Source organism: Poromitra crassiceps, assembly GCF_964638095.1.
Source record: "Poromitra crassiceps genome assembly, chromosome: 23".
NCBI lineage: Eukaryota > Metazoa > Chordata > Actinopteri > Beryciformes > Melamphaidae > Poromitra > Poromitra crassiceps.
In genome coordinates this window covers 16,386,542-16,394,257 of record NC_139639.1, presented here as the reverse complement: position 1 = coordinate 16,394,257, position 7,716 = coordinate 16,386,542, and positions in this window count along the sequence as shown.

Below are 7,716 nucleotides of genomic sequence, written 5' to 3'. Positions count from 1 at the left end.
GCCATACTGTCTGCCCAAAGATCCCTCCTCCCCTAGGCTTCAAATGGTAAGCACATGGCATTCATTCCCTCGTTTCTCGCAGTAGCTTGCTACTTCGCATTTCATTGGTGATGGCCTCCCCGAATCCATAGCGCCAGCAGCGCTCCGGCAAATTAGTGCCTGCGGTAGTAATGACTCCAATAGGCAAATGCCGTGGTGATTTTAAATCACTAATTCAGATCCCAGCACCGCCAAGCGTAAGTCGCGAAGGCGGAAAAGGCTAAGCCAGCGCGCCGAATTATGCCGGATTGGTCGATCACCCAGCGCCCGCTGTAGCGCTGCGGCCACGCCCGGTCGGTGATTTTCGTAAGTCGCTGTGGCGGCACGCCGAAGCTCGCCGGATTGGTCGATCACCCAACGCCCGCTGTAGCGCTGCGGCTACGCCCGTGGTGGGGCTTCGTAAGTCACGACCGCAGAGCCAACCGGCAGTTTTGGGGGGGGTTTATGCGGAGGTTTATGCACGGGGGGGGGGCTTCGGCTAAAAGGGGGGTTTTCTTTCTCAATGCTAGGGGGGTTAATGCTAGGGGGGTTTTGGCTAAAAGGGGGGATTTTCTTTCTGTGACCGGGGAGGTGGTGAGCAACGATGATAAAATTATGGGTGACCGCGAGCCAAGTCCCCGGTCACACTAACATCCTTGCTGACCACCTTTCTCGTTTCAATTTTCAGGCATTCCGCAGCCTCCATCCAGCAGCCGACCCATCTCCAATGCCGCTTCCCCCATTCTCGGCTCTCACCCTCTCGTGAGTCCGCTTCCACCCGATCCCCGCCTCACCCAGCTACTCCACGCCGCTCAGTCCTACATCAGGGGGGGGTTGGCCAGCTCCACAGCCAAAGCTTATGACGGCGCCTGGCGGTCGTTCGCTCTTTTCTGCGTCTCGGTCAATCTCCCTGTCCTCCCAATCCTGATCCCCCTAAGGTCTGCAAAGTGGTGACCCAACATGGGGACTAGAGGCTGGACACATACGCCATAATGGACGACGGCTCAGAGTGGACCGTGCTCCTACACTCAGCAGCACAGCAGCTGGGCCTTACAGGCCAGCCAGAGGACATGCCTTTGCGGACGGTGAGGCAGGAGCCCCAGATGCTTCACAGGGCGGCCGTCTCCCTCATCGTCTCGCCGGCAAGTTGCCCAGAGCAGACCTATCGCACCAAGACAGCCTTTACGGAACCGAACCTTGGTCTAGGCGAGCACTTACCCCATCACCGCCCTGCAGCAGAAATTCCGTCGCCTGAGGAATCTGCCCCTCCATCAGTTCAGGAAGATCCATCCCGCCCTGCTCATACAACACCTATGGGAAAAGAAACAGGACTGGGATGACCCAGTCCTACCCGAGACACTGCTGCAGGCCTGGAAGGAGTGGAAGGATGAGCTACCGCAACTGCAGGATATCTCCCTACCGCGATGCTACACTAGCCCTGACCTGGACTCCCCCATCGGCAGATGGGAGGTCCACGTGTTCTGCGACGCATCTGAGCAAGCATATGGTTCAGTGGCGTATCTCAGGACTGAGGGTCCCGGCGGAAAGGTGGAGATAGCCTTCTTCACGGCGCGGTTGAGTGTGGCTCCAAAGAAACAACAGTCCATCCCACGTCTAGAGCTGTGCGCCGCCTTGACAGGAGCGCAAGTAGCCAAGGTACTCAAGACGGAGTTGACACTCCCCATCCAGCGGACTGTATTATGGACCGACTCAACCACCGTCCTCATCTGGCTGCAGCCATCATGCCGCTACAAGGTGTCCGTGGGCACTAGAGTGACGGAGATCCAGGAGCCCACGGCGGGCAACGACTGGCGCTATGTTGATACTGCCCAGGAGCCGGCGGACGACATTACGCGGGGAAAGCCCCTTCCCGCACTCACCACCAGCCGTTGGGGTGGCGGACCCCCCTTCCTTCTTCTCAGGCCAGATCGCTGGCCAGAGACACCCCAACTCCACACAACCTCCGATCATAGGGAGGAGTTGAGGAAGCCAACCTACTGTGGCCTCATGTCGGCTCCCCCCATGCTGGATGAGTTTGCGGCCTTCGGTGCCCTCATCGAGGATACCGCGCTGGCGTACCACGGGGCAGCCAACGAGGCACTAACGGCTGAAGACTATAGTAAGGCCGAGGCTTCCCTCCTCCAACGAGTACAGCACGACTGCTTCCTCGCTGACCTCATACAGCTGTTTCCTCAAATGGAAATTCAAGCCACCAGATGTGGGGCACCACTGGTTACACAGGAGTTGCTCAGGACATCCCTCATTGAGGTGTCAGGATGATCATAGACCCCCAGCTCCTGCGCACACTTTGGCCGATGGGGACAGTCACCAAACTTTCCCCTGGACCGGACAACAAAGTGAGGTCTGCTGACGTAAAGGTGGGGACCCGTACCTACACCCGGCCGGTGGCCAAGCTTATTCAGCTCCCCTCACTGCCAGACTAACCAACCAAGCCCTGTCTACACCTGGTGGGACTGGAGGGCCATTTCTCGAAGAATACAGATTCCCCACAGGAATCTGAGGGCGGCTGTAGAAAATGCTCCGTAATGGCCCACCATCAGGCCTGTTCGTGGGGCCAAGGAGCCCACGACGCAATGATGATGTGGTGATGATGTCAGAGTTCACCTTGTGAGGTCATCAGTGATGTCAGACGGTCTAGGCTGCCTCCAGACTGTGTGATGGCAGACGTGACTTTGTGAGGTCATCGATGATGTCATACCTCCCGGGACGTTGTGACATCACCAACGATGTCATACCTCGAATGTGGGGGGTATAAAGGTGTTGTTCTGTTATGATCCTTTCTGCGATCTGCTAGCTACTCTGTATATTGCTTCTGCCTGATATCGCCAATAAATTAGCCTGAAAGACATCTCTGTGTTTCTAATCCATCACTGCCCGTGAACTCTTACCTAAGATCCAGCAAACTTCACACAAACTTCCTAACAATATATATATAAAAATAAAAGGGAGCTAGGGCTCTGTCTGTTTGTTTGTCTGTCTGTCTATCTGTCCACTGATGACATCAGTGATGTCATGAATTCACTCTCACACACAAGACACACACACACACAAAGTCCCAGTGATGATGTCATCAGTGATGTCGTGATGATACGTATGCTGCACTTTAATGTCCTATGTTATGACGCACATGATACGAATGCTGCCCCTTCTTAATGCTTATTTTATTCTATTATCTTGTCTTTTTATCCATTGTATGTGGTAGTATGTAGGATACATTTCTTTTAGACTTAATTACTTTTTTATTCCTCCTACGTAGCTTGGTACTGCACACAATGAATTTCGTTGTACAAGTTGCAATGACAATAAAGGTATTCTATAGAGAGCTCCAGGAACGAGTCCGGAAATCATCGATGCTAACAGCCCTGGTTCTTCACAGTTTTCGCCTATGGGAGTTTTGAATGGGTTTTTGGCGCGATGCTTCTAATAATCTCTCTGGGCAATGCTGGCTTAATCAAACGCGAACCAGTGTTTAGTAACATCATCTTCACACATGAAGACCACTTTTATGAGTTTTGAAGCTTTTATGTGCCGTTAAAAGGGTGGCTAGCTAGCAAACGGCTAAATGAGACTACAATGTCGACGCAGATATTATACGTCATCACGAGAACGCGGAAATTCTTTCTCTCGCAAATCAATGCGTGGACGCCTATGCGACACTGTGTGTAGTTCTGGATTAGCTTAGCACAAGCTTTTTACCTCTAGGGCTCGCAGTTACGCTTCAAAACTCATGAAAGTGGTCCTCATGTGTGAAGATTATCCCGCTGAACCTTGGTTCGCGTTTGATTAAACTTGCGTTGCCCACAGACATTATTTGAAGCATCGCGCCAAAAACCCATTCAAAAATCCCATAGACAGAAACAGTGAAGAACCAGGAAGTTCGGGACTTCCGCATTCAGCCTACAAAAATACGTCATCCCTGGAGCTCTCTATTATATTATATTCTATGTCATAAATTGTGACCTCATCAGTGATGTCAGAGGCATTGTGACATCAGTGATGTTATAAGAGGTTGTGATGTAATCAGTAATGTCATAAAAAGTTGTGACATCCTCAATGATGTCATAAGAGTCCCACTGATGATGTCATCAGTGATGTCATAAGAGTCCCACTGATGATGTCATCAGTGATGTCATAAGAGCAAAATCAAGTCCCAGGGGCAGACACTGAAAGAAGTGGGAGTCTGGCTTCAGACCACCGTCTTCAGCCATGGACAGCTGTATATTGCCAGCTCGAGGACAAGTGATCCAGCATCCCTGATGCCATCAAGGAGCAGCCAGGGCGAGGCCACGCAGCGGCCAAGCTATGTATACAAGCTGCTCCGCTGCAGGGCCAGCTCGACCAGCTGCAGGGCGGCAAGCTGCACTTAACCTATGTGTAGACCTTTGTGTGTCCTGTCTAGGTACCTGTTGTACTACATCAATATGTATCATATACCATTAAATTAAGCTGGATAAATTGGAAAGGATGATATTCTAAATAAGGAAATCCCTTCAGACTTTTGCACAGACGCAGACAGATAGAACCCCTCGCCAGCCAATCACCGACCCTTGCAGGGTCATCAATAGATTCCCCGCTGCATCAATCCTTGTTGCTTAACCAGATGGCAGCAGCGACCAAAGAGTGTGTGGCGCGCACGATCCAACCCCCGATAGGAAAACCCAAAGGAGCCCGTGTCAGAGGCCACAGGGGCCAACGGATTCTAAGTACATTAACATTCCTGAATAAATAACCCCAGGGAATGTTATTGTGGAGACGCTAAACAGGATTTTCCTCCCGGAGCCCAGGAGAACGGCCAGGCATCACTCTGTCGCTTCCATCACCCCGGGTGAGGAGGAGGAGCACAAGAAGCCGGCAATGCATCAAAAAAGGATGTTTCTAAAGCCCCTTATGTCCTTTCCCTATCCTTCCCTAAGGGCAAAAAAATGAGAAAAGAGAATCCAGAAGAAATAGAGAGAGCATGATCAAAGCCAAGAAAACACCAAATTGCTCCATGTGGAAGAGTTCTGGTGGTTCTGCACTGATTTGATGTGTGTTTTTTGGGATGGTTTATTTCTCGGTATCCCTTAGTGAGTCAAGTCTTATAGTCAATACAAGTACAATGCATTGCTTTGATGTTGGATGTCTTTATTCCAATGCACGAACACAACTTCAGTATAAAGTGTGCATGCCTAATTCAAGTATTCCAGCATCTGACACAGGTTTTGTTGAACTATGTGAAGATAGTCCCTGCTGTTTTTACCACAGCGCCTGCTAGCGGAGCCGTGGTCATAAGGAGGCATTTCCGGGTCAGTCAGGCAGTCTGTACAGGATCTGTACTTGTTCTTTAGTAAAATTGTATTGTTGCTGTGTAATTGAGTGGTGTTATGCCAACAGAAAATTGTTTCTGTGCCATTTCGGTCACTGATTAGATCTTGTGTTGCTTTCTCTATTTTTCCTGACGCTAAAATGCCTGCATCTCAGTACAAGTCATCATCCTGAATGGAATATCGCAATAATGATGCCAGCCATCAGCCAGTGCTTCTGCTTTCTCTATTACTAGAGTCAGCATTTAGAAGAATGACATTTGAAATGGCATTTTCCACCACACCATGCATTTTGAAGAGCCATGATCAATGAGAATCACAGTTCCTTGTGATAAACAGTAAGCAGTGCTGTCCTTTAAGAAATGCCATAAAACTGAAATGTTTTCTGGTCACTCACGGTTCAGTAGGTCACGGGTTGGCTTGGTTCTAGCCTTATAAACTCATTATATAAGGATTTATCGAAAACTCTATGGAAAATGAATTTGAAACTCACTTCCGGGGGAAGAGATGCCACGTGACTGTTCAGCTTGTAACCGGTTTGATGGTGTTGTGTAGCTCTATTAGCCTCCTGGATAGCCAGTTTCATGTAACATAACAGACTCAGGTCACGGCAATTGTGGGATTATTTCACTCATACTGTTTATTCGCTGCTAACTTGTCGACCATAATGCCTGGTCTCTACGGCGCTATGTCTCTACACACATGTAGATGCTCGATATACAGTAGTTCACACACACCAAGTTGTTACTCTAGAGAAGAGTCTGACTGGCGTCTTGCATGGAGGCAGACCATGAGGCAGACTGAGAAGGAGAGTAACGTAAAAGAACTTGTTGCCGTAAAGCCAATAGAAAACAAGGAGCGCCACGCAGTGGACCAATATGTTATTGCAACCAAACAATGTTCCCAAAACAGAGGATATAGGCATTCGTGACTGTATTCTGTGATGCTACTGGACACTATAGCCAACCAACCAGTCACGCATTGTTCTACAGTTCTACAATCTGATGTTGGCTATCGGAGTCATCGGATTTCTAGTTCCACTTTGAAACAAAACACCCTGTCAGTGGATTCAAATGGAACGCTACACAATAAAGCCCCCTGCAATGGCTTCACCTCGTCTCTTTTTTCAGAAAAAGTTGTTATTGCCAATTCTTTGGCCTTCTCTCCCACTCCAACACCACCTGCGTGCTGTGGTGTCGAGATAGCCGGGGAGGCCGGAGGCCTCCCCGGCCTCTGGATCAGTCTGAGGCTCTGTTACAGTGCAGCTCGGAGCTCCCTAGATAGCAGCGGGGGTCCGCCCTGAACTCCCACCTGGTGAATCACGCATTCCTGATGTCGGAGGTCAGCGTTGGTTGAGGGAGGACTACCTCCGCTCTCAGACACATTGATGATTGCATGAAATGTGGTCGGTCTTGATTGGGTGATTTTTCCTCTTTTATAGGTTCTGCGAAGCTTGTCTCTCTATACGTGATGTTTCTCCAGAGGTGCTGCAGAGTGACACGAGGAAGAAAGCAAGGGAGGTCAAAAGCCCTTGGCTCGTGGCCAAAAGAAATACAGGTTTCAGTGAGAAAGAGTGCGCTACCTGAGATTGAACGTTAGTCACGTGGGGGAAAGTTATACCCCGTCTTCCTCTTTTCGTTTTTTTTCCCCTCACTTCTCAGACTTCTCCCGTTTCCCTCGGTTAGACTACTGGAAAACACAAGGGGCCCGATAGAGGGGGGGCGGGGGGGGGGGCTACTTTTTCGCTCACCACTATTTCATTGTACATTTTACCCAAACATTTAGATTTGATTGATGTTGTAAATTGCTTTAGCTCCTTGTTATCTCGCGATTACCTTATCGCAGCAAGGCGTGAAGAAAGACATGTGACTTTACTCGGTGATATTAGCACTCGAGCTTCGCCAGCCTCCACCTCTTCATCTCAGATGCTCAACAACATGTGGCATGGCAAGATAAAAAAGCCCCAGCGGTGGGATGTAGCCATGCTGTCAGCAAATGGCTGCCAGTGCCAGGTGAGCATATGGAGAGCATCAGAGCACGCTGCCTGCAATGTTTGATGAAGTCAATGTTTGTGTTCCGTCAGCAGTATATTCTTCTTGGCCCCCTTCCCATGGGGGTCCTTCAGACACATATGGAGGTAATTTGTTCAAATTCTTCAGCGGAGAAAGAAAGACGAGGGGGGAGAAAAAAAAATTGCCTTGTGATTTCGGGGGGTTTGGAAGTTTGAGAGGTTGGGGGACTGGGCGGCGGGGTTTGGGTCTTTAGGCGCAGAGGGACTATAGGGGCTGCTGTGAGGAATGGGCTTTAAAGAGCTTTTACAGCGAGATGTTACATAGAGAACTTAGAGAAGTTGCCGTTACATGACTGTGACATC